The 27,797-nt window shown below is 41.3% G+C and overlaps 1 pseudogene across 1 annotated transcript; it reads right to left on the minus strand.

Moving 5' to 3' along the window:
* Window positions 1-11,815: 11,815 nt before the first annotated feature.
* Window positions 11,816-20,139, minus strand: LOC146977584 (uncharacterized; annotated as a pseudogene). The gene is made up of 7 exons (XR_015037308.1): window positions 20,056-20,139; window positions 19,328-19,414; window positions 17,859-17,945; window positions 17,002-17,088; window positions 16,216-16,324; window positions 13,994-14,064; window positions 11,816-13,909 (listed from the first exon to the last, which is right to left on the minus strand). The product of XR_015037308.1 is annotated as an uncharacterized LOC146977584 (transcript).
* Between the last annotated feature and the right edge of the window lie 7,658 nt (window positions 20,140-27,797).

The following is a 27,797-nucleotide window of genomic DNA, read 5'->3' on the forward strand; positions in this document are numbered from 1 at the left end:
CTGAATAGTAAAAGTACAAGATGAAAGATGGAGGATGTATGAAATGGGTGGTAATTACTTGAATTAATGAAGAATAGTATGAATGAATTGAAAAGCTTGAGTCTACTCAAAGAAGTTTAAAACTGGTGGCTTGAAAACATTGTTGAACCATTACTAATTTATGAAAGAATATCTGAGGAATAAAAGTAGAATAACATAGAAGTTGTTACAATCCTTTAAAGGTAAGGATAAGTTAGAATAACTACATCATATCTGAAGGCTAAAAGTCGAGCATGTAAGAGTAGAAGGGTTGAAATCTGAAATACGTGAGAAAAGATTAAAAAGTAAAACTTATAAGAAGGACGTTGAATTTGTAAGAAATGTTTGGAAAATTACTTGTAAGCAGGAGGCTGAATGATATGGAATGGATGCATTTGTTGTTATTTAAAACAGTTAGAAAATTTTTTTTGAACCATTACTAATATAGATGAAACAATATCTGAAGTGTAAAAGTAGAAAAATATAGAAGCAGTTACAATCCGTTAAAGGGCAGAATAACTAAAAATAACTACAACATATCTGAAGGGTAAAAGTTAAACATGTTAATAAAAAGTTTGAGGAAAATGTAGAAATCCTGCATCTTTATAGTTTAACAGTTGAATGGTTGAAATCTGAAATAGGTGAGAAAAAAATTAAAAAGAAGAACTTATAAGAAGGATGTTGGAAAATTGCTTGAATTTTTGAGGATTGGTGTGGAAAAAATAGGTCTACTCAAATGAATAAATATATTAAGAGCTTGAAAGTATTTGTTGAACAAATATGTATAAAAATGAAGCAATACCTGAAGTGTATAACTTGTAAGCAAGAGACTGAATGATAGGGAATGGATGCAAATCCCAGAATTGTTTAAGTGTAAAAAATAGTGTGAAAATATAAATTTATAAATGAAAAATATGAAACTCCTTACATGGTTGAGAAATGGCCTGAATTGTTGGAATTAATGAGGAAAAAGTCCAAGTCGTTCAAAGTAAAATGTAAGGATTGAAGGTGGAAAAGTCTAAAGTCAGGACATGAAGAAGCTCCAAATCCTGAAATATCCATTATGAGAACTGGGGTATATATAGAAATGGGGTAGAAACAAGGAAACAAGGAATGAAGTAAAAAGAAAGAGAAAGGGAGTAGAAAGAAAGAAAGAAAGAAAGAGACTAAATGATGCCAGAATTGTTTAAGATACGTTTAAAAAAAGAGTGTGAAGATATACATTCATAAATGAAAAATGTGAAAGTCCTTAAATGGTCTGAATTGTTGGAATTAATGAGAAAAAGTTCAAGTCCTTCAAAGTAAAGGGTTAAAGAGGAAAGTCAGGACATGAAGAAGCTCCAAATCCTGAAATCTCCATTACAAGAATAAACTGAAATGTATGTAAGAGAAATAAATTATTAGAGATGTTTAAAAATTCCCCTCAAAGATATGAACTCATTTAGAGGCTGATTATGAGCTGTAAGCCAGTGTGTCTCTGTGGTTGTATTTGCTTGTTTTGCAGTTAATTATGCACATGATCCGTTTGACCCCAAAAAGGAAAAAAGGATCAATGCGCACTGCGCACTGGGGGTTTCCCCCAATAGCCTTTTCGGAGTAGCGGGGTCTTTAGAAAAAATAGAAAACCCCGCTATTACGATGAATGGAAGTCTATTGTCGGAAAGGCGGGGCTTCGGAAAGGCGGGGTGTAACCCAGCTGCAAGCAGTGTGGGGAGGCTGCTAGCTCCAGAAATTTAACGATCCACCAGCGCGTCCACACCGGAGAGAGGCCGTACAGCTGCGAGCAGTGTGGGAAGGCGTTTGCTAGCTCCTCAGATTTAACGGTCCACCAACGCGTCCACACTGGAGAGAGGCCGTACAGCTGTGAGCAGTGTGGTAAGGCGTTTGCTAGCTCCTCAGATTTAACGGTCCACCAGCGCATCCACACCGGAGAGAGGCCGTACAGCTGCGAGCAGTGTGGGAAGGCGTTTGCTAGCTCCTCAGATTTAACGGTCCACCAGCAGGTCCACACCGGAGAGAGGCCGTACAGCTGCAAGCAGTGTGGGAAGGCGTTTGCTAGCTCCAGTGGGTTAGCAAAACGTATGTGTGTGGGCAGTGTGGGAAGGCCTTCAGCCAGAAGAAACACCAGCAGCTCCACAGCAGCTAGAGGACGGGATGGTCCGGTCCTAACGATTATTTTCATCATTGATTAATCTGTTGGTAAATGATTAATTGATAAGTTGTTTGGTCAATAAAATGTTAAAAAATGTTGACCAATCAGTTCTTCTCAAACCACCAGATGACATCCTCAGATGTCTTGTTTTGTCCACAAACCAAAGAGATCTCTCAGTTTATTGTCATAAAGGAACAAAGAAACCATAAATATTCACATTTAAGAAGCTGAAATAAGAGAATTTTGACTTTTTTTCTTTTCTTTATTGATTAAAAGCTTAGAATGAGTTGTTTACAAATACATAGGTGGCAGTGCACCCACCGGAGCGGACAAACTTGGCTCAAACTTTAACCTACATTTCAACATCTCCTTCTGTCAAAGCTCGGTACCCAGGGCCCAGTATTTCAAAACTTGTAATCTGGATCAGAATAATCCGGATAATGAAATCCTCCTTTTCTCAGTCATGGATCACGGTGATCCTGCTGACTTTATCTGAGTATTTCAAAACACTGGCAGGGTGGATCACCTTGATCCCTACCTGGCCGGATACGGATTTCCAAATCTCAAGTCTCCGCCTCCGGATCTGAAACATGGCGGACTACTTCACCAAAGGAGCAGCTGTGAGCACGACTTTCACGTCAAAAGTGTAAGTTTACTGCCGTCTAATGTGTAGCGGTTTTAAGACCATACGAACGCCAACCAACACATCATGCAAGCCAACTATTTGATTTGTCACCTACTTGAAACGAGAGCGTAACAATCCCTAATTGATCCACAGCCGTGCTAACGGGAGCTAACTCGGCTCCATTCACTTGTGTGTTAAGTAGCTAGCTGGCTAGCGACGTAGCTGCTATGTTGATCAATTTTGCGGACATTGGTTTAATTTACAAGGGAATTAATCTGACGTACATCATACCTTAACTGTTTTACACTTACACCAACCTGTTCAGAGTTTATTAACGTTATGCAGGGGACTTTTTTTCTTTTTAAAGCAGGCTACCTGTGCTGTGTACAGACCAGGCTGCTGCAGTAATTAGGAAACGTAACATTACACAGCACGTGAACAATACAGTTCATTCAGAAGTGTCAGTAATGCTGGTGGTGATATCATGTTTTTGACCATTTCTGTGACTATTGTTTATTTCTGACTATGACAAAGATATACTCATACACCGTCTCTTTTTACTTTCAGAGCCCACTCACAGCCATAGACCACGCAGTCTTGGAAATCCTTGGAATCCTTGGTGTTTGGATTTTGAATAAAGTGCTTGAAACTGTACTTGAAATAAAGCCATTGAAACTGCTTGAAATTGTGATTGCATTATTTTTCATAGCATAAGCCTATAGCTTGGTCAGTGACCCGATTAGAAACACTTTCCTCTTAATTTGTCTTCCTTATATAGCCTAGAAGCCTCTCACTAAACATGATTACCGTATGTTCATTTATCGCAGAATAATATTTGATTTGATGAAGTAAAATAATCAGTTTGTATACAAACACGTTTTGAAATACATTACTGCATGTTTTAAAATATCATTCACTTTACAAGCATTGTAAAAATGCATTTTCAAGTTTATTTTGAAGTCATATTTGTCTTCATTAAATCAGAAGCATGAAAATATGCCTTGTAAATGCTTGGAAAGTGCTTGAATGTGATTTAAATTAATAAATACAGCAGTTTTAGGATGTATGGCCAAACAATATTTTTTTGCTATGTTTTAAATTTCTTCAATTATTTGTTAAAACTTAAACACTAACAATTTAGATTAAGTGTAATGAACATATTGAGTATCAAAATAAAGGAAAGTGGAGCTGAGACATTGTCAATCCAAGTCAAATCCCCCTCTGAGGTGGGATCAGAATGATTCTGAAATTTTGGTATCAAGTTGATCCTGATATCTGACTTAACTTTTGAAATACCCAAATCAGCCTTTTATCTGGATTCAAGGGAGGATTGGATTACCAGAGCTGAAACCCTGATCTTCAGGATCAGGATTCTCTGGATCTGTGTTGAATTACCCAGTTTTCAGATCAGATCAAGATTTAATCCAATCCAACCAGGATAATCCTGTCAGATCACGTTTGAAATACTGGCCCCTGGGTGATTCAAAGAATCCATTATCATCCCGGTTCCCAAGACCAAGAACATCTCTTGCCTCAATGATTGCCTCTGTTCATTTTTACACATAAGTGACCGTATGCAACATCAAGCTTATGGTTCATTAGCTCATCTTCCTCATGTGCTGCTTGGCATATTCAGGACATGTAGCTCCAAAAAAAGGTTTATGTTTTCCAATAATTTCAACATTCATAACTCCATAACATGGTTTAGATATTTAAATTTGGATATTGCATACTGCAAGTACTGCAACAATTACAGTATTGACTGTCTGTGGATTCAGCACTTGCAAAAAGACTAAGAACAAAGACAAAATCTAAATGAAAAGCACATTACATTACACTGTAGATGTAACTGCAAAATCAAAGTCAACAAGTGATTCATTCGGCTTCAGCATCACGTCTTTGTGCTGGGTCAGTCCAGAGGGCTTCCTCTGCATTACAGACAGCACGGTTTCTGTAGGGTTTTTGGTCATATACCTTCCACCGCCATGCAGAGAAAAGGGGAAAGGGAGTAGTGTATGGTGGAAGGGAAACATTTATGAATTGCTGGTTGATGTTGAACCACTCTGGTATCACCCTTTAACTCACCATGCCTCTTATGTACAGTAGGTACTACTTCAAAATGGCCATTTCACTCTCGGGGAGGGTTTTACAGTAGAGCTAAAATATGGATGTTAGATGTTTTTTTAAGGAACATTTGTTTACTGGTAAAATAAAAATTGCCAACCTGAATGATTGCCCCAGTCTGCCCCTGTGAGCCTCTATCACAGCCTGACTGGATGTTGCTTAAATATAAGAATAGCCTATAACAGACCTGGCCGGACACGGCCCGTGGACCATCTCAATCCGGCCCGCCATGTGCACAAAGAAAAGAAAAGAAAGAAAATCCTCCATCCCTCGCATTAATCAGCTGTTTGAAACAGTGACAGCCCCCGTTAGAGCAGTAGCCTACACATCGCAGACAGAAACCTCCGCAGGTAGACGATCTCCTGCAGGACAGAGACGAAGGGCTGCTCAGTGCTCAGTCTCTTTCTCTGCCTGACACCAGAGCTCCGACGGAGGAGAGAGAGGAGCCGCTCTGGTGCAGGTTTTCTCCACAGCAGAGTTTCTGACCACCGAGTCGGTGTTTCACAAACCTCAGCCGAACCATGTCATAACTGCTGGCGGTTTTAAAGCCCCATCACAGCACCTAATCATAACTTCCCAAACACTGAAATTTAGCAAACTGTGATTAAAAGAGCATTTTATGAGATCTGTGCTGGATATAAGTTGAAAATGCAATTACATCGATTGTGTTCTGTCAAATAGTCTATTGTAAAGAAGTATGTCCACCAAATATATGTAGTTTAATATATTTTCAGCAATAAATATTTAATATTTCAATTCGATTTCGAATTGTGTGGCCCTTCACTCACTTTATCGGAGTCAGTGTGGCCCTCTGGAAAAAATAATTGCCCACCCTTGGCCTATAATAATATCTGATAGCCTAAAGACGTCTGAGGTTGTGATTTTCCTCGCTCGCTGCTAGGGTTGGGCATCGTTTGGATTTTAGCGATTCCGATTCCGATTCTCTGTTTCGATTCCTGTTCTAAACGATTCTCGGTTCCGATTCTTTGAGGTGCAGGTCAACAGGTCACAACTTATTTCACAGGATATTTTTTTTATTTGACAAACTCTTCACACAGGCCATTTTTGCATGCATGCTTGGACTTCAAACATACATCTTACACAGCTTGTAAGACCTCCAAAAGGCCTCCAAAAATAGATTTTGCCAACTATGGTATTCAATTAAAAGGGAGGGTCCCTAACTGTAACTATAAAACTGAAACTTGGCAAGCAGTCTAACATACAAAGAGCTGCAGAACAGGTGACTGTATATGCAACAAAATAAAACAAACACTGGAGCAGTCATGATGACAAATCAAAAACAGTTTTTGTTTAAGAAAATAATCATGTCTGCCTTCTCAGGCTGAGGAGGTCTGTACACTAGTGACGCGCGGTGCGGGTCAAGAAATGTTTACTTTATTTGCAGTGCGGGGCGCGGTGGGGCGGGTCATTAAAAACACTGATGATGAAGTCCAGAGTGTGTTATCAGGGGCGCGCTGATGTTGACGGGAAAGCCGGCGGAGGTGTGAGGGAACCGGGTGAGACGGCGGCTGGGAGCATCAGCAGAGCGTGGGTTGGTTACACTGAGAGCAGAGAGCAGACCGGGGGGAGAGAGGCGGCGGCTGCTGCAGCCTGCACTCGCGCTGCACTGACTCTCCCACTCCTCACGAGCTCCACACTGAGAAGCTACCGGCAACACAGCGCCTCTGTCTGCCCTTTCAAAGTAAAAAGCCGCTGTCTGACGTTTAATAGCGGCGGGGATGGTTGTGAAAATACAGATGTTACTGGTTCAAAATTGCGGACTTCACGCGTGGTTCACGCGAGACGCCACAAGACTCAGGCATTTTTTTTCTTTGGCGAGACAAGAGGTTTTAATGAAAAGCCTCAATGTGCGAAAACAACCACCAGGTGGCATCTGTGAGAACGGAGGACGACAGGCGGATGACTCAGTGATCTGTGCAGTAATCCACAGTTTAAACTCTAGGCTATTAAACTAGAACTAACTACTGTATACCCTGCCTAAATCACAGAAACTATTGTAATATGATAAAGCCTGTCTTGCTTTATGACTTGATGATTATGTATCACAAATTATGAAGGATCATCTGCGCAAGGCAAAGATGATAGCATCAACAAAACACGGCGTAACACACGCGGCTGTATGGGACAGGCTTTTATTTAATTCAGAACAAACCGCTTAGCAAAAATGGAAAATATAGTCTATAATAATTAATTGATCTGTTGTTTGGCCACTGTTTGAAAATAACCCGAATTATGAGCAAATAATCTGATCCAGAGCAGCAGTCATAATCAGACTTCTTCTAAATAAACCTAAACATTAAATAACTGAGTCAGGTCGGACCATGGGGTTTTTTTTTTCTCTTCTTCTTCACAGGAGAAAATGAGGTGCGCTGTGCTCACGGACGCGTTGATGTTTTGTGATTTATCTGCTGCCTTGACTCTGCCCTTTATACATGTGCGTTCAGATTAACAATAAGACAAGCCATGGTTGAGTTTATTGAGTTAATAATCAGCATCTTAGTACCTCTGATCCGGAGCGATAGTGTTATGAAAATCGCTACAGTTGAACTGGTCTGGTTTTTAGCTGCTCAATCTCATTGTTTCAAAGAAAAGGGATTGATTTTTATAACGAAATGAAACGAAAACAATATTATATTGATACATTGTTGTAAAAAAAATCCAAAAGAAACGAAAATGAACTAAAGAAAATAACTTTCACACACACATTAAAACAGTGCGATTGGTTGAAAGCTGATAATTAGCCATGTGCTTATAAGATGATTGGCCGAAACCAAGAACAAAGCCGCGTGAATGGCCAATCGCCATGTGTTAACGGACACACATCGACTCCTGATCTTTCCTCGTCGCAAGCCTTGATGTCTCCGCTGGTTCTATCTTCAACCTCGGACAGCATTAACATCTCTCACCAACACCCCGATGTAAGCTTGAGGCATGTCGGACCTGAAGACCATGCTCGAGTCCGTCACCAGAGCCACGGCCAGGTGGGACGTTTTGGGTGCCTACTGTTCCGGAGAGTCATTTCAGAGGACAATTACCGAGCCTGGGCCAAAACGACAAACTGGGACGGATGTGAAGAACTTTGTAGTGCAGTCACTGAGAATGGAGTTTCCAGGCATGGACAGAAAGGACTTGAAAGACTGCATAGATAAGATCAACGAGTTCTTCCGAACTCCGAGAAGATCATCTGAGGGTCCTATCCTCACCCTACTGTAGCCTACAGTAGCCTACAGTACTTGATGCTACAATGTGTGTGTGTTTTTTCTTCTTCAATAAAATGTTTTCATATCCAAGTTTGCTTGAGGCATCTTATTTTGTCAAGTGATTCAAAAAGCAGTAAGCAAGGTTATTATAGCCTATAAAGCTCTATAAAGCTAGAGAAAAAAATCAGTTCTTTGTTCTAAAGACTCATTTTATTGTGGGAAATATTCATTTACTAGAGACAAGGGAGACACACATTAGGGCAGGTGCAGAGTGAAAACAGGCAAAAATAGAGAAAAAACACAAGCATATAATAAAAGCCCAGGCTTTGCTTTGCTTAAATCGCTCAAATCAACCGGCGTTTCTTAGGACGGCCAGTCTCTTGCACTCCTCTCCCTCACTTTAGCACCTTGTGGGGGACAGCTCTCCATTTCAGCACCTCCACCCCGACAGCCCCCCTCCCCCTCCTCCCTCTGCCTCAAGCTTACATCGGGGTGTTGGTGAGAGATGTTAATGCTGTCCGAGGTTGAAGATAGAACCAGCGGAGACATCAAGGCTTGCGACGAGGAAAGATCAGGAGTCGATGTGTGTCCGTTAACACATGGCGATTGGCCATTCGCGGCTTTGTTCTTGGTTTCGGCCAATCATCTTATAAGCACATGGCTAATTATCAGCTTTCAACCAATCGCACTGTTTTAATGTGTGTGTGAAAGTTATTTTCTTTAGTTCATTTTCGTTTCTTTTGGATTTTTTTTACAACAATGTATCAATATAATATTGTTTTCGTTTCATTTCGTTATAAAAATCAATCCCTTTTCTTTGAAACAATGAGATTGAGCAGCTAAAAACCAGACCAGTTCAACTGTAGCGATTTTCATAACACTATCGCTCCGGATCAGAGGTACTAAGATGCTGATTATTAACGCAATAAACTCAACCATGGCTTGTTTTATTGTTAATCTGAACGCACATGTATAAAGGGCAGAGTCAAGGCAGCAGATAAATCACAAAACATCAACGCGTCCGTGAGCACAGCGCACCTCATTTTCTCCTGTGAAGAAGAAGAGAAAAAAAAAACCCCATGGTCCGACCTGACTCAGTTATTTAATGTTTAGGTTTATTTAGAAGAAGTCTGATTATGACTGCTGCTCTGGATCAGATTATTTGCTCATAATTCGGGTTATTTTCAAACAGTGGCCAAACAACAGATCAATTAATTATTATAGACTATATTTTCCATTTTTGCTAAGCGGTTTGTTCTGAATTAAATAAAAGCCTGTCCCATACAGCCGCGTGTGTTACGCCGTGTTTTGTTGATGCTATCATCTTTGCCTTGCGCAGATGATCCTTCATAATTAAAAATAAAAAGTCCAGGCCGGCTGCATGGCTGACGGTGTCACCACTCTCATTATCACTGGCTGTTTGTGTTGTCTGTCAAAAAATGGATGAATGAAACCTATCGACTTTGTATCGGCCGCGTCTTCTATCGAGGGAAAGTTATTTATCCTATGTTTTATCGCCCAGCCCCAAAGTGACACAGACCCGTTCATTCACAAGAAATCATCCAGCTGCACTCTCAAACAAGGTGCGGAGTGAGAAATCTGCGGCACTACTGCACAGTACTGTAGTTGGCTCATTTTAAAAACACATTTTGGAGATGACGAGACAGATGACCAAAAAAAGAGAGTGAGACGTGGGCTATAGTCTACTGTAGCTGCCGTCGTTACATTTTGTCATTGAAAAACTAGGCTACTATATTATTTACTGTCTGCAGCTAGTTCTCCTTTCATCCTCTTGTATTCTGTATCATGAACAGCGCCACTCCTAATCGCGGCTACATTGTGTGACTGTCAGCATTGTCCCCAAAACGTCTGAGCAGTATTTAGTACGGTGCTGCCACCTAGAGGAAAACAGTTGTGGTGAAAAGACACGCGTTCACGCGATCCTGCAGTGCAGGAAAAACCCCGCAATTTTGAACCAGTAACATCTGTAGATGCGGTGGTGCGGGGCGGGTCAAATTACTGCAAACTAGTGCGAGCGAGAGTAAAACAAACAAACAAACTAGTGCGGACATTTAGGAACCGAAAAAAAGGATGGAAATTCAAATGGCTTCTTTTAAGTTAGATATTTGACAGACATTCACTCCATCTAAATTAATAGAAAATATAAGATGCGTTCAACTGAGCAACAACTGTGAGTTTTGAGTGGTTGTGTGCAAGCTATGATATATGTGCTTAAGACTCAAAACTCTTCACATGGTAATGCTGTGATGCAACCAATACAGTATAAGCCAGTTCAGAGTGCACAGGCGGCATGGGTGAGTTGAAGGGTAACACCAGAGTGGTTCAACATCAACCAGCAATTCATAAGTTTGGAAAAAAAAAAAGCGGATGCTTCATATGGCTCGCTTTTTTTGCGAGCCCGCCGCGTCCGTCCGCTTCGATTGTTGCCAGCACATACAGATGCAGTGAGCGTCCGCTGCCGAGTGTCCAGCGAAAGCAAGAGCCTGCTCCAGCCGGCAAAGCGGAGCAGCGAGCTGTTGGTGTTTTAATAAACAGAGACGTGGGGTGTGTAGCTCGTGTCAAACTGTATTGAACACTCTTGCCGCAGACGTAAACAACGCATTGCTTCCTGTTTGCTCTTGGGCTGTACCATTCTCATGTAGACAGTGGGGGGGGGGGCTAACCTGTGGTACAGTCCCATAACATGAGCGTCTGTTGCTGGCTGGCAAAAGCGGACGTCGTGGAAGTTTGTTACTATGGACGCTGTGTTGCTGTGTGGAGATTGTGAAATGCCGCTCCCCTCATCCTGCAACACTCCTGCCCCCCTCCCTCTCCCTCTCTCAGCTCTCGGCTTCTAGAGGACTCAAGATGGCGTTTTTTTCTCGCGAGAGCTAAATCGGGTACTCCAATAGGGCTAAATAGAAGTGAATATTGCATATTATTTCTCAAAAATGTGGTTTTAAGACCCCTTCAACATCTGAAACAGATATAAATACCAGATGGTGGATACTTTAATATAGTTTGTATTTTTTATCTTACTTTGTGTCTTTTTGTATTGCCTTTTTTGGATTTTATAGCTTGCTTCAATGTCTTTTTATATGTTGTGTAAAGATGCGTTACAATCAAACTTACTTTCAGAGAGAGGGGGAGTCTCATTCACTGTGGAGGTCACTGATGACACTGCTTCTGCAATATACATAAACATTTTTTATGGAAAAAATACATTTGATCAAAAACAACTGTAAAAGTAACTGAAGAAGTAACTTACCCAAATCTGCAGCATCATGGATCTGCTCCGTAGCTGTAGAGTCTGTTGCAGCATCCACAGCCTCTCTAGTGTCACACTCTGTGAATGCTGTGCCACTGTCATCAGATTCATTGTCACTGTCCTTGGCCTCAGTGTCGCTTACTGCGATTTCACCTAGGGGATGGTGTTAGTAAAAGTCTTATGAATAGCACAAAACTAATTAAACTACAAAGCAAAACTGGACTTAATGACATTCGAAATATTTTTAAGATACCGTATATAGAAGTATCATTCAATGCCACAGTTCTGTAACTGGCACCAAAGTGTAACATGATGAGATGCCAACTTTGTGGCCATTGCTAACCTAACAATCTTGACTGATCGGTATCATGTGTTGACAAGACTTACTTAGCAACTTAGTGAAAAAACAATATCAATAAGTGCTAATTTCTGTCCAAACCTTCAATTTCTATCTCATCCAGGGATTTCCCCTGCATGCTGGAAAGATGTCCTTTCTCCATTGATAAAAGCAGTTTAGAAATCTTGGCCAGCTGTGTTGTGGGAACTGGTAATCTGTAGAAGTCCCGGTGAACACGGATGTCATGTCCCAAGAAATCTGCGACCTGATCAAGTTCATTATTTTTCAAATTAAGGACCTGAGAGAGTGTTGCAACATGTTTCCTAAGTTGCGTCGACCTGAGATGCTCAGGGTGCTTTGCTCCACACTGGCTTGCATGAACACGCAAACAGTCCTGCCCTCTGTAATGGGTCATTGATTTAGGTCTTGCAAACAGGAAGACATTTGTGGCACAAACACCACACTCAGTCCTTTGACTGGTCAGTAGTGAGAGAGCACCCACCATCCTTGGTGTGAGCAGAACTGCAACCTTTCTGCCCCTTTTCCCCATGATTTCGATTCGGCTGAAATGGTTGCAGAGCTTCTGTTCAGTCTTTGACAAACCCATGGCAACATCTTCATGGAGCTTTGTGTTGTCTCTTTCATGGAAACTTTTGAGGCGCATTTTTGAAACCTCCCCAGCTCGTCTTCGATTGAACACAATGATTTGTGCAAGTGTAACTTTTGCAAGTTGAGCATAGTTCTGAGTCGTGGCATTCTCCTTCAAGTTGCATAAGGCACTTTCTGCAGATTTCTCAAGGTACTGGTGAAGAATGCGAACATCTTCAGTGAAGGGTAAAGTTGATGGCTTGTTGTACTTTGCATCACTGAGTGTGTTCAAGGCACTGTGAGACACCATCTCAGACCACTTGGAGGAGTACAACTTCTTGAATGTGTCAGTGGACTTGATCAGTTCTTCATGTTCTGCCATGAGGGCCCTACAATGGATAATGTCACAAATTTTGTGCAATGTATGCCCCAATTTCAATGCAAGGCTTGGTGCTCCATACAAGTGTTTTTCTTCATCAAAACCAGAAACTTTCTTTACAGCTTGGACAACCCTCTGGAAGTTAGCAGGTTTAACAGCGTCCTCCAGGTTATGTACTGAGAAGTCTGTGCGCAGACATAACAACAAACGCCCCACTTCACGAAGCTTCTGTCGCATGTATTCGTACTTCGTAGGGTCTTGTCCATGTCTGTTGAAGAGTGATTGGGCAAACTGAATAATAGACAGGTCATTTCTCACAGCTGAGGCAACCTCATCCTGTTTCATGGCACTAAGGAGCTTCCAAACTCCAGCTGAGATCTGGTGACAAGATGCAGACTCTTGAGCAACAGCCAAACCCAGTACTTTGGTCCTCCCAGGTTCTTTTTCCAAGTCTTCATCTTCTCGCTTGCAGGGGCATCTGCAGACATGTCTCCAAAGCTCTTTCCGGAGGTACATCCCTTGACAGTACATACAGTGAACAAACTTTCCTGCCACTGCTTTAGCCTTTGGTTTTCTCTTTACTTTCAGTGGACCTGCTCCACCTTGTAAAACAGCAGTGTTATGTCTAAAATTTCCCTTATTCCTCATTTTTTCTAACAATATTTTACGCTCCTTTGAGTGCTCAGGGAGGGAAAAAACACGTACAACTTCTGCATGTGTAGTGTGTGTCTTCAAGTGGCGAGAAATTTTGCTTTGTGGTTGACCACAAATGTAACAGTAATTTTTAGTGCTCATAGTCAAATGTGTTGATTCTTGATTGTGAGGCTCTGCTTGCTCCTCTAGCCTTTTCTTCTTTTTCTTTGGCGAGGTTTTTAGAGAATTTGCTGAACCTGATGTTTCTTCAAGGGGCGGTTGACCTTTTGATGTACTGGGCACAACTGGGATGTCTGTGTCTGACCCATAAGCATCAGGTGTGACTGGTTTTACCTGAATGTGTTCAATGTTAGACCGAATAGGTATGAAAGGTATACTTGTGTCTGAATCTTCATCATCATCATCTTGAAACTCTGAGTCTGGTATGTAATCCTCATCAGACTGGTCCTGATCATCATCAGATATTGGATCCACATAGGAATGTGGTATGCTATCCTCATCTGACAGCAGTTCATCCTTAGAACCTTCAGAAAGCTGTTGCTCCTGAAATGGTGAGACAACACATTTTAGTTATGGACACTTTACATTCACTTAAAAAAATTCAAGACAACCTAAGTCGATACTTGCCTGTGATGGGTGGAGGAGATTATCATTTGGAAATCGTCTGAAACAGGTTTTATGCCAGACACCTGAACAAACTGTAACACATTTAATACAAGTATTAATGTCTGTTGCCAGTCTGTTTACATTGTTCCTCTCCAAAATTAATGATTTGGAATACACATAAACTGCAAAAATGTTTCATCCCAAGCATGACACTCTCACAGATTTTGTCAGTGCCAGTGAAGCAAAACAAACTGTGTACCAAGGATGAGTGGTTAATTATACAGTACATTAGAATACACAACATATACTAGGTACATGGTTAGGTACATCTAAATAAAACAAAAAGAAGAAGCATTAATTCAACTTTCTGATCATTTGAGGCTTCAATTCAACTCTGTTGTTGTTGTTGTTATCTTTGTCTGTGTTATACAGAGAAGTGTTTCTAGTATTTATCCCACCCTTAATGTTAAAAAGGGAGAAGACAAAAAATTAGAAACATCTCTTACTATGACAAAACACAGCTCAGCAGCACCATAAACTTCAGCTTCCAAAATGATCAGAAAGTTCAATAGAAACCTCCAAAAAGAGCTTCAGCAAAAATATCACAACTATAATTCATTGCAGGACTGTTGTACGACACTGTATTAGTTTCAGATATACCCAATACCCTGCAAACGGAGTCTGTTTTCACCTACTGTCACTAGCCATACAAAATAATGCTGCATATATCTCACCTTTGCACTTATTGATACTTATCAGTAGGTGACGTCACGGTGTGTTCCACCTGGCCGCCGCCGCCATGCTGGGTACCGAACACTGAGTTAACCTCTATTCAGCTCAGTGCAGCCACATCCTCTCTGACTAGAAGACTGCTGCCTGATGTAGTTTGGATATGGATATTTCTCATTTTGATGGCCTTGCCTTGAAAGCACACACGTCCAGCACCTTTCTGCTGAGACGATCTTTGACAGCGCGGTGCGCCGCTCTCTCTCCCGTTAAAACTTAATCTAGCTCACCCAGCGGACCTCTCTCTCTCTCTCCTCGTCTCTCTCTCTCTCTCTCTCTCGCTCACTGTCTCTCTCCTGTTACTTATATGTGTTTAACCAAATACACGAAAAGCCAAATCAAATCAAAAATGCGTAGCCCACTTCTTTTTTCTTTTTTAACTCACAGACATTTTCATAAAGTAATAAAATATCTCGACATTTTGCCATCGTTAACATTGAGACAAAAGGCTGCAGGAATGGAAGAAGAATTCGGCAAATCATCTTATCACGCAAAAAGGCACAACAAACAGGTTTTGCACAATGGTTTGCACAAATAAGTCTTAATATGCGCAACACCTTCTCATCACAATCCACACCATCTACACAGCTACGTTATCAGCTCAGCTGTTATTAAAACCCAACTCATCAGGACGCGATGACCACCACTCACATTAAACAAACCGTTAACTATTAATCCACACTCAAACTGAGGCAACAATAGTGTTAACTGTACTCAACAAGCTGTTATTACAAGGTTTACAACAGATATGACAGACAACCTGGGCCGTGTGTGTGTGTGTGTGTGTGCGCGCGTGTGCGTGTACTATAAGAAAGGGAGGGAGGGAGGGAGGGAGGGAGAGAGAGAAAGTAGGTAAAAGCTGCTAGCTGTTAGCTACCGTAGCTCAGGCGTCGGTCTCCCGTCAGGTAAAAGCTGCTGTTTATTCCTCAAATGAAGCTCATGAAGTTGTTGAGCCTCTCCGGTACCATCACTGCTGTTGAATTAGCCGCTAAACTGCTGGACGCTAAAACCGAGGGGGCCGTCTGTGTGTTTACAATTCACGAAAGCAACGTGAACGTACGTGCTGCTCAGACTCAGTAGAGTGAGGCAGCCTCCCTTGGCGTAGGCTACATGTCTCCCAAGCTGTTTAATGACGGTAAAAATGAAACAAAGTAAATATCCTGCATCGTTTCTCTTTTCTGTGCTGCGCTGATCAGAGCGGCGTCCCTACCTAGTGTATTTTACTTAGCAATGATCTGTTAAACAGGAATAACAGACTGTTAAATGCAAAATCAAGATGTAAATAAATATCAGAAATATCAATAAATTATCGGAATACGACATTCAATAGTGCCATGTAATAAAAAAAGGTTTATCCACTATTTTTGTGAGATTTGATGTCACAGCCCATAGACTGCCTTTGGAAGTCGGTACCCAAGATGGCGCTGTGACCGGCTGCGAACGCTGTGTGACGTCACGTGATATCTATCTATAGCCAAGCCACTTTAAGGAGGCTACAGGTCCCACACACTGAAGGCATTTCTCCAAGGAGGATACTGTTGCACACACAAGCCGGTGATTTTGACACTGTTGACGGAAAATATTTCACATTCACATTTTGACATCTTGAAAGTCCTAAAAGAGCAATTCCATTCCAATGCAATATCAATGTGACACACAATTTTCCTTTCCCCTATTGAGAACTGAATCCATTTGACTTGAACAAGTGAAATGATTTTTACTTATTTTTACTGGTCCCAGATACAGGGAACAAAAGAACATGAGCTCAAAATTACAACAGTGTTGAATGTAAATTTGCCTTATTTGTTAAGATCAGGAAAAAAAGAAATTGCTAGCTTTGGCTTGTCAACATTTTCAATCTGGGGATTTAGACATACAAATATCACATGTATTGCTCCTATAGGAATAGATCTTGTTTTACTTCCCATTTATTACTAACAACACAGTTCCCATCGACCAGATGTAACCAACTTAACATTCTCATTAAATTAACAAACAGATCAAATGCAGGTTGTCCAAGTATTTTTGAAAATCAAAATGATGTCACGGGAGAAAGGACCTTGTTAACTGTATGGACCTCCTAAGTCATATTAGAGTGGATCACTGCTTTATACACACACACAGAATCAAACATTATACTGACCTACACTTTCAGTACATGGCCCTTACATACCATTGTCCATATAAATCATATCACAGTCAGGTGACTGCACACACACATACACACGACGAATTGTATTTACCTTTCCATGCCCGCTGAGTGGACCAGGACCTGGACTTGTCTGAATCTGGTCTTCACATATCTGGATCCGACTGCTCTCAGCCATTAACTATAGCAGATAAAGCATATGGGAAAGAGGCATTAAAAACACAGGCACTGAGAATGTACCACTCAGGAAGATATGTGAGGTCTGAATAAATGGGAGGATCCCACATTTCATAAAAAGAATGTGAGGAAAGCTAATGAAGATATACCTCTTCAAAATCTTCAGTTGGGGATGTCAAAATGGTAGTCTCAGAATTTTCCTGAGGTATTTCCTCGTCAGGATCCTACAAAAAGAAGAAAATATGGCATCATAAACACGCTGAAGACAGATTTTTAGATGTGTAAAATAATGTAAAAGAGGCATCATGACTGTGTCTCATTAGTGTTTTGTGAGAATTCTTCTAAATCCTAAATTTGTATCAATGAGTTTTGAATAAGATCTTGTTTTACTTCCCATTTATTACTAACAACACAGTTCCCATCGACCAGATGTAACCAACTTAACATTCTCATTAAAGTAACAAACAGATCAAATGCAGGTTGTCCAAGTATTTTTGAAAATCAAAATGATGTCACGGGAGAAAGGACCTTGTTAACTGTATGGACCTCCTAAGTCATATTAGAGTGGATCACTGCTTTATACACACACACACACAGAATCAAACATTATACTGACCTACACTTTCAGTACATGGCCCTTACATACCATTGTCCATATAAATCATATCACAGTCAGATGACTGCACACACACATATACACACAACACTGATCAAGCATGTTGGTGAAGTTTGCCACAAGTGTCATCAATAAGAAATACATTGAATTGTATTTACCTTTCCATGCCCGCTGAGTGGACCAGGACCTGGACTTGTCTGAATCTGGTCTTCACATATCTGGATCCGACTGCTCTCAGCCATTAACTATAGCAGATAAAGCATATGGGAAAGAGGCATTAAAAACACAGGCACTGAGAATGTACCACTCAGGAAGATATGTGAGGTCTGAATAAATGGGAGGATCCCACATTTCATAAAAAGAATGTGAGGAAAGCTAATGAAGATATACCTCTTCAAAATCTTCAGTTGGGGATGTCAAAATGGTAGTCTCAGAATTTTCCTGAGGTATTTCCTCATCAGGATCCTACAAAAAGAAGAAAATATGGCATCATAAATACCCTGAAGACAGATTTTTAGATGTGTAAAATAATGTAAAAGAGGCATCATGACTGTGTCTCATTAGTGTTTTGTGAGAAGAAACATCCACTTGAACTGTTTTAGTAACTTTGAAGGCCAAATGACTACAGTCTGTAGACTAGTCCTTGACTATAAAAACTATAATCTTCGAATGTATGTCAAATTATTAGATTAGTATACGATTCCTTCCTCCATGCTAGAACTTTGGCTGTATGAGTGACTCCGTGCCTTTATAGGTCCTAAATTTGTATCAATGAGTTTTGAATAAGATCTTGTTTTACTTCCCATTTATTACTAACAACACAGTTCCCATCGACCAGATGTAACCAACTTAACATTCTCATTAAAGTAACAAACAGATCAAATGCAGGTTGTCCAAGTATTTTTGAAAATCAAAATGATGTCACGGGAGAAAGGACCTTGTTAAAGCAGAAGTAAGTGATATATTTGTGTTAATATAAGTCTTAAATAGTTATATCTTCCGACAGCAATCACTTACATAGAGTGTTTGGACCGAAACACGGGTCTGTCAGTCCCTCTGCTCTGCTCTGAGCCGAGGAGAAAACATTTATCGTATCCTACAGTTTTTATCCAATGAGGAGAGAGAACGGCATGCAGGGCTGTGTGTGCAGCCAAGGGACGCCGTGAATGTGGCGACGTAGCGACGAGGACTGTTATGGTGCGTTCAAGGAAACTCGTATTTTTCCGACCGTGAAGTGGTACCAGTTCGATCTGGTACGAGTTCACCGGTCAGAAGTTACGAGTGGCCGTTATAGTGACTTTCACCGGTAAAACAGGTCGGAAAAACACGAGTGGGTTGCCTGAAACGCTACAAAGTCGTAAGTTGTGACTTGAAGCTGCAATTTACGATTTCAAAAGCCTGCCTGGAACGCAGCATTAGCGAAAACGACCGGACCACTTACTTCTGCTTAACTGTATGGACCTCCTAAGTCATATTAGAGTGGATCACTGCTTTATACACACACACAGAATCAAACATTATACTGACCTACACTTTCAGTACATGGCCCTTACATACCATTGTCCATATAAATCATATCACAGTCAGGTGACTGCACACACACATACACACGACAAATTGTATTTACCTTTCCATGCCCGCTGAGTGGACCAGGACCTGGACTTGTCTGAATCTGGTCTTCACATATCTGGATCCGACTGCTCTCAGCCATTGGCTATAGCAGATAAAGCATATGGGAAAGAGGCATTAAAAACACAGGCACTGAGAATGTACCACTCAGGAAGATATGTGAGGTCTGAATAAATGGGAGGATCCCACATTTCATAAAAAGAATGTGAGGAAAGCTAATGAAGATATACCTCTTCAAAATCTTCAGTTGGGGATGTCAAAATGGTAGTCTCAGAATTTTCCTGAAGTATTTCCTCAACAGGATCCTACAAAAAGAAGAAAATATGGCATCATAAATACCCTGAAGGCAGATTTTTAGATGTGTAAAATAATGTAAAAGAGGCATCATGACTGTGTCTCATTAGTGTTTTGTGAGAAGAAACATCCACTTGAACTGTTTTAGTAACTTTGAAGGCCAAATGACTACAGTCTGTAGACTAGTCCATGTGATGTCTCAATCAATTGTTAATTTATTGTTGACAAAGACACACCTCCTAAAAATCTTCAGCTGTGGATGGCGAAATTGTGGCAACGTGATATCAAAGAGTTGAACCAGTTAATGGCCAATAGTAGCTCAGTACAGCCAACACACTCGAAGCCATTATCGAACCCATCATGCACACTTCATTTCTGCTACCTGCATTCGGTAGTGTTGCTGTATTTGTACTGCATGAAAATCTAACTTACCTGATCAAAGCTTTTAACAAGACCAGTTGATGCAGCTGTCGAGGGCTCCGATATGGATGACACCTCATCCTGATGCCCCTCCATAGATGTTTCTTTAAGTGCCTGGAGATTTTAATGACAGATATCAGACTGATGAAATCAAGTAAAAATAAATGGTCTAATACAATCAACATTTTTCATGTGTGTATGTGGCAGTGTAGATGTATTTCGCTAAATCAACCATGAATTTGAATTACTGTATTTAATGCACTATAAATTATGTTAAAGCAGAAGTAAGTGATATATTTGTGTTAATATAAGTCTTAAATAGTTATATCTTCCGACAGCAATCACTTACATAGAGTGTTTGGTCTGAAACACGGGTCTGTCAGTCACTCTGCTCTGCTCTGAGCCCAGGAGAAAACATTTATCGTATCCTACAGTTTTTATCCAATGAGGAGAGAGAACGGCATGCAGGGCTGTGTGTGCAGCCAAGGGACGCCGTGAATGTGGCGACGTAGGGACGAGGACTGTTATGGTGCGTTCAAGGAAACTCGTATTTTTCCGACCGTGAAGTCGTACCAGTTCGATCTGGTACGAGTTCACCGGTCGGAAGTTACGAGTGGCCGTTATAGTGACTTTCACCGGTAAAACAGGTCGGAAAAACACGAGTGGGTTGCCTGGAACGCTACAAAGTCGTAAGTTGTGACTTGAAGCTGTAATTTACGATTTCAAAAGCCTGCCTGGAACGCAGCATTAGCGAAAACGACCGGACCACTTACTTCTGCTTTAAGGACAAAGTAAGATAGAATATGTTTATGTATGTGAATTTTTGTATGGCAAGAGGATGTCCTTTATGAGAACTATGATTTCCACAAAGTATAATAATTTGGACCACCTTGCATCTCCATGGCCAGTCTGATTCACCATAATTATAGGTGATCTCTTCTCCTGGACTTATGTCACGTGTTGCAAACAAACACAGATGGGGCTTTCCTTCCACTGTCAAATACTTCATCTTGGCATTGGGATTTATATGATCATCATTTACGAGCCTTCCGAGTGACCCATCTTCTTTTGCTGCATCAACACTACAAAAGCAAAGGAAACGCATGAGTACAATGAGTACGCATGAGTTTATAATTTGGCACTATAAATGTGCCTGACTTAGAACAAAAATATAAATCAACAATCAACAATATATTCTGAAAAGTAGCTTATGACCACTGTATATATTCAGTGAAACAAAAAAAAAAGTGTAATTTAATTCTGATTAGAAAAGGCGATGACGCAACACTTACCACCACAGTTTTCCATTAAAACGGAACTCAAACATGAACACCTTCAGGCTGTCATGGTAAAGTCTCTGTCTGCTCTCACATTCTTGCCTACTTATTAGTTGCCCTCGATATTCCAACAGAAAATCTCCTTTTTCAAATGGAGCAGAGGTGAAGATACCAAGTCATACAGAAGATACCAAGTCATACAGACTACAAAATGCAATTTCAAGGGGCCATCACACAATACATAATCAAACAATGACTCGAAGGCAGGTGTGTCCAAAATATTCCACAAAGCGCTGTGTGGCTGCAGGTTTTTGTTCCAACCGATCAAAAACACACAGATTGACCAATCAACTATCCGAAGACTGAGATTGGGTCAAGTCTGGTGTGCTGCTGTTTGGTTGGAACAGAAACCTGCAGCCACATGGCCCTTTGTGGAATAGTTTGGATGTCTGCTGTAAGGGGATAACCGGAGTTGGTTTAATAAGACAACATTGTGCTTGCCCCCCATGCCAGGAAAACATGCTGAGGCGTAGACGCATAAATCCCACAGAGGATGCAAAATTTTATGCAAGTACTGGAAAGGACAAAGTGGGACTTGACATCAGACACATCAGTGCCTTTAAAGGTTAGTGCAATCCTCTAATTGGTTATCATGATTTAAGTTTAAATATTTCACCTTACTTTTTGTCTATTTGTTATGTGTGTCTTAACTAGGTCGTGGTATCTTCACCTCTGCTCCATTTTGTAAAATTACAACACAAAATGCAAAATCATCCTCACCATAAACATAATACTGTGTACAGAGGCTATGGCTCTAGTAAAAAAGACTTACAGAGCACAAAGCGACTGTATTTATAAATATATATGCTTACCTGTGGTTTTTAATCCTCCGATGACGGCATCCTGCTGTTCTTTAAAAAGGGGGCGTGTCGTGTTGACGCAGCTTGGAATTGACGTCTCGTACCACGTGCGTAAACCAGCCAATCACAGCGCAGCCCGCCAAATTTCACCATGTGTATCAGAAATGTGTAAAAAAACGGCAATACCGCTGTGTCCACTGGGCGTGCTGTGCTATACACTGTGATACACTCAAAATCAGGTCAAGCGGTTAAGAAGGACTTTCAAAATAAAAGAGAGGAAATGTTATTTAGACGCTACTGAGTGAAGATACACTGTTTGATTTAGGCGGACATTGGCATAGTCCGTGTAATCCCCTACTGTCCGCGTAATGTCGGCACGTAGTCAGGTGTATTGTCCGTCTATACCGTATAAACAAACACACACACACACACACACACACACACACACACACCCTCTCTCTCTGTGTCCCTGACACAAACACCATCCCTGTAATGTAGAGCTACACAGCACTGAAGCAGAATATGACATGGAAATCATGTATTTATGATAATAATAAACAGTACATCAATACCTGTCTAACTTAAAGCAGATAACAGCGGCACGGCCGTTTCGGCTAATGCTGTGTTCAAGGCAGGCTTTTGAAACCGTAAGTTACAGCTTCAAGTCACAACTACGACTTGGTAGCGTTCCAGGTAACCCGTAGCTCGTGTTTTTACCGTCCTGTTGTCTGTGAAAGTTCCCTATAACGGCCACTCGTAACTTCCGACCCGTGAACTCGTACCAGATCGAACTGGTATGACTTCACAGGAAGGAAAAACACAAAGTACGAGTTTCCTTGAACGCACCATGAGTTAGCAGCCCCCGCCCTTGTCAGGCATCAATTGGTCCTCGTGCTACGTCACCACATTCACGCGCATCCCTTGGCTGCACACACAGCCCTTCATGCCGTTCTCTCCCCTCATTGGATAACACTTGTATCCCACAAGGAAAATTTTCTCCTCGGGTTACAGCAGAGCAGAGTGACGGAGAGACTCGTGTTTAGGCTGAAATACTTCATGTAAGTGATTGCTGACGGAAAATAGGACTATTTAGGACTTATATTAACAAAAACATTCCACTGATATCTGCTTTAAGTTATGTGTATGTTTCAGGAGCAATGTGTACAAAGGAGTCTGTCACCTGACCTGTGACCTTCCAGACTTGTCAGTTCTGCAGGTGAATGACATTTACCAAGATGTGCCAAGGGAAACTGCTCCACTTGTAACAACAGTGGGAATAGCAGGAGGTGTACCCTTGGTGGACAGTGCCTTTGGAAAAGTCCAAGAAGGAAGTGTTCTCTCCTATCACCTTCCAGCATGGAGTCCACCAAAAACATGTCCACTTACTGATGCACCACCACGACCATCCTTACCCCTTGATGGCAACTGTCTGGGTCCCTCAGAGTGCTGTTTTGTGTTAAGCCACCACCAGCAGCTACACATGAATTATCTTAGAACAACAGAGGCCATGGCACACCAAATTGAGACCAGCACAAGACAGCAAAGCACAATGAAGGAATGGCATCAATTAAGAAAGCCGCGTGTGACTTCCTCTAGATTCAGGTAACTGTAAACTTTGTGACATGACCATCAGCACATTTTTTATGTGATTTAAATACTTATGTTGTTTGTATATGTGTATGTGTTGTGTATGTATTTCTAGGGAGGTTTGTCATGTGAGAGGACAATCCTCAGCAGAGAGCCTGGCTCTGAGAATTTTGCGGCCAGGCTATCAGAGTGCAGAAATGAAGAGGGGCCTTCAGATGGAGCCCAAAGCAGTGGAAGAGTACTGCTTTGTTAAGCAGGTAAATCACTACCCTTGTGGTTTTATCATCCACCCCGATGCACCCTGGCTCGGCTCATCACCAGATGGGTTAGTGTGGGACCCTAAAGCTGAACCTGTGTTTGGACTGCTGGTGAAGTGAAGTGAGAAGCTATGTGGACTGTGCCTACCTTAGGGTCTCTGATGGAGTGCTCCAGCTCAAACGATATCACTCATACTACTGGCAGGTACAGGGCCAACTACTCATCACTGGTTTGGAGTGGTGTAATTTCGTTGTCTATGCTGAAGGTGTTCATTCAGAGAATATCCAGAGATGGGGGAGTCGTAAAAACAATCAAACAGAACAACCTGATCTCACAGAAATGCGTGAAATGACCACGAACACCTAGTACCAGATTCCGTGCTCCTTTCACGTAATGTGTTATATTACGTGAAAGAAGCACGGAAACAGTCTCCACTGAAAGCCAATGAGTCCAAATTCCGTGAGATGGCCACGCAAACCGTGTCGTGGTGGATGCACGCATTTTCAGCTTCAAAGACAACACCCCCAGTGCGTCAACAGCCTGACGAACGGTCACTGTCCCTCCTCGTCACATGCTTAGGTGCCCGTTTTTTTTTTTTTGTTTTTTTTTTACTTTTCCTTAAAGCTTTATTGAACCTGATGCTGCTGTGTCTGACGTAGTTTACAGCAAGGACGTTTTATTTATTTATTTAGTGATCATGGTGTTTGGTGCAGAATAATCAATCAATCAATAAATAAATTAGGTCGGAAGCTACGTCAGACCAGGGGGGGGGGGCTGTGGATTCTACAGGTGAAGACCACTTCCGCGTTCAAAAAGCTGCTCTGTTTAATCAATATTCTGAAGAAAGATCTGATTATTAGCCATAACGCTGTAACCATCCAAGGAAGACTGTGTAACAATATTATGTGCTTCTGCTGAGTCCAAAAGCCCTTTGTAATATCAACTTTATTTTAAGAAAACACGCTTTGTTTCCAATGTCATATCACAGAGAAGCACTACATTACCCATAATCCTCATATTTATCAGCGACGTGTCTGATTGGTTGAGCTTGCTGTTACCAGCAAATGAAAAAATAAAACAAATTGAGCTTATATTATTTTCTTAGTAACTAAAAGGTCTTAACATCTTTTTTGTTTTCAACATTGAATAAAAAAAACGGTGCTATATTGTTAAAATTCAACAATAAAGTGCATACAAGTTGGCTTGACTTCTTTCTTTTTTTCTTTTTTTTCATAATTTTCACCAGCATCTTTCTGGTCCACATCACATCACATTTAATGTAATTTAATTCAATGAGTGACATTTTATTTTTTATCTGAAAAACATTATTATGAATTCAAGGGTCAGATGTAACTGATTAGTGTTAAATTTAACCTTTTTGACCCTGTTTCCTTGAATAAATCACTAAGACTTTGATGCGGGAAGCTGAGATTTTGATTTGATTTTGTTCAGAGCACTAGGGACAAAGTTTCTGTAGAATTTCAGACCGGTCGGACCTCCAGAAGGGTCACAGCTGACCGTCCAGGCTCGTTTCTCGGCCTTCAAAGCCTAGATTTAGAAGCCTTTTGTCTAATAACGTTATACATCCTTGGGGTTATAAGGCTGAAAGTTTCATGTATTTGTCCGGGGGCCTAAGGCCACCCACCATGTGCAATTTCAAACCCGTGCAACCTTCACAAGTGTCAAAGGTCACTGATTTGTGACCTTTTTGACCCCGTTTCCTTGAATAAAACACCAAGACTTTGATGCGGGAAGCTGAGATTTTAAAATGTGGTCCAGAATGTCTAGTAGATTGTGTGTGCAAAAGATTCAGAGCTCTGTGACATTCAGAAGGGTCACAAATAGCCAAAGAGCAATGCTGCTTTCTCTGACCTCTTATTAAAGGAGAAATGTTGCAATTCTTTAATAGCTTCCAGATGCTTTGGCCTATCAGGCTGAATTTTTAGCTAAAGGAGCTGGTGTACGATCAGGAAGTAGGGGAGCTGTGCATAAAGCCAATTGGTAAGTGTCAAAGGTCACAGGGGTCAAACATCAAAGTGAATCCAGCCATTCCTGCTTTTTCTCAACAAAACATACACGCTTTAATTTATCATCATGAAATATAAATATGTTGTATATCAGAGAGTCCTCTATCAGAATATTTTGGTCCCGTTGCTCTAGGGGCCCCGGGGGGCCACTTGGCTTTCCCATGCTCCCACAGAGTTGGGCCTCGGGGTGATGGTTAAGGGCCTCACCATGAGTCCACAGGCCAAGTTTCAAGTGATTTGGTCGGTTTCTATGGAAACGGCGGCCTCAAGGATACAGAGGAATGCGGCTGTTTGAAGCCCCGCCTCTCGAAAAGTAATGGCTCAATCAGGACCAAACACACATCTACGCGTTCGTCTTGGGCCCCCGAACCATATATTACGAAATCAGAACTGTACGACTTTTGGAAATGTGTTTTGTCTATTTTGGCTTTTCTGACTAAGAGGGTCTCTCACGCTATAAGTCTGACAGACACTGAGTCAGAAAAGCCAAAACAGACAAAACACATTTCCAAAAGTCGTACAGTTCTGATTTCGTAATATATGGTTCGGGGGCCCAAGACGAACGCGTAGATGTGTGTTCGGTCCTGATTGAGCCATTACTTTTCGAGAGGCGGGGCTTCAAACAGCCGCATTCCTCTGTATCCTTGAGGCCGCTGTTTCCATAGAAACCGACCAAATCACTTGAAACTTGGCCTGTGGACTCATGGTGAGGCCCTTATCCATCAGCCCGAGACCCAACTCTGTGGGAGCATGGGAAAGCCAAGTGGCCCCCCGGGGCCCCTAGAGCAACGGGACCAAAATATTCTGATAGAGGACTCTCTGATATACAACATATTTATATTTCATGATGATAAATTAAAGCGTGTATGTTTTGTTGAGAAAAAGCAGGAATGGCTGGATTCACTTTGATGTTTGACCCCTGTGACCTTTGACACTTACCAATTGGCTTTATGCACAGCTCCCCTACTTCCTGATCGTACACCAGCTCCTTTAGCTAAAAATTCAGCCTGATAGGCCAAAGCATCTGGAAGCTATTAAAGAATTGCAACATTTCTCCTTTAATAAGAGGTCAGAGAAAGCAGCATTGCTTTTTGGCTATTTGTGACCCTTCTGAATGTCACAGAGCTCTGAATCTTTGCACACACAATCTACTAGACATTCTGGACAACCTATCAAAATCTCAGCTTCCCGCATCAAAGTCTTGGTGTTTTATTCAAGGAAACGGGGTCAAAAAGGTCACAAATCAGTGACCTTTGACACTTGTGAAGGTCGCACGGGTTTGAAATTGCACATGGTGGGTGGCCTTAGGCCCCCGGACAAATACATGAAACTTTCAGCCTTATAACCCCAAGGATGTATAACGTTATTAGACAAAAGGCTTCTAAATCTAGGCTTTGAAGGCCGAGAAACGAGCCTGGACGGTCAGCTGTGACCCTTCTGGACGTCCGACAGGTCTGAAATTCTACAGAAACTTTGTCCCTAGTGCTCTGAACAAAATCAAATCAAAATCTCAGCTTCCCGCATCAAAGTCTTAGTGATTTATTCAAGGAAACAGGGTCAAAAAGGTTAAATTTAACACTAATCAGTTACCTCTGACCCTTGAATTCATAATAATGTTTTTCAGATAAAAAAATAAAATGTCACTCATTGAATTAAATTACATTAAATGTGATGTGATGTGGACCAGAAAGATGCTGGTGAAAATTATGAAAAAAAAGAAAAAAAGAAAGAAGTCAAGCCAACTT

Source organism: Trachurus japonicus, chromosome 12, assembly GCF_045865225.1.
Source record: "Trachurus japonicus isolate A0001 chromosome 12, Traja_1.0".
NCBI lineage: Eukaryota > Metazoa > Chordata > Actinopteri > Carangiformes > Carangidae > Trachurus > Trachurus japonicus.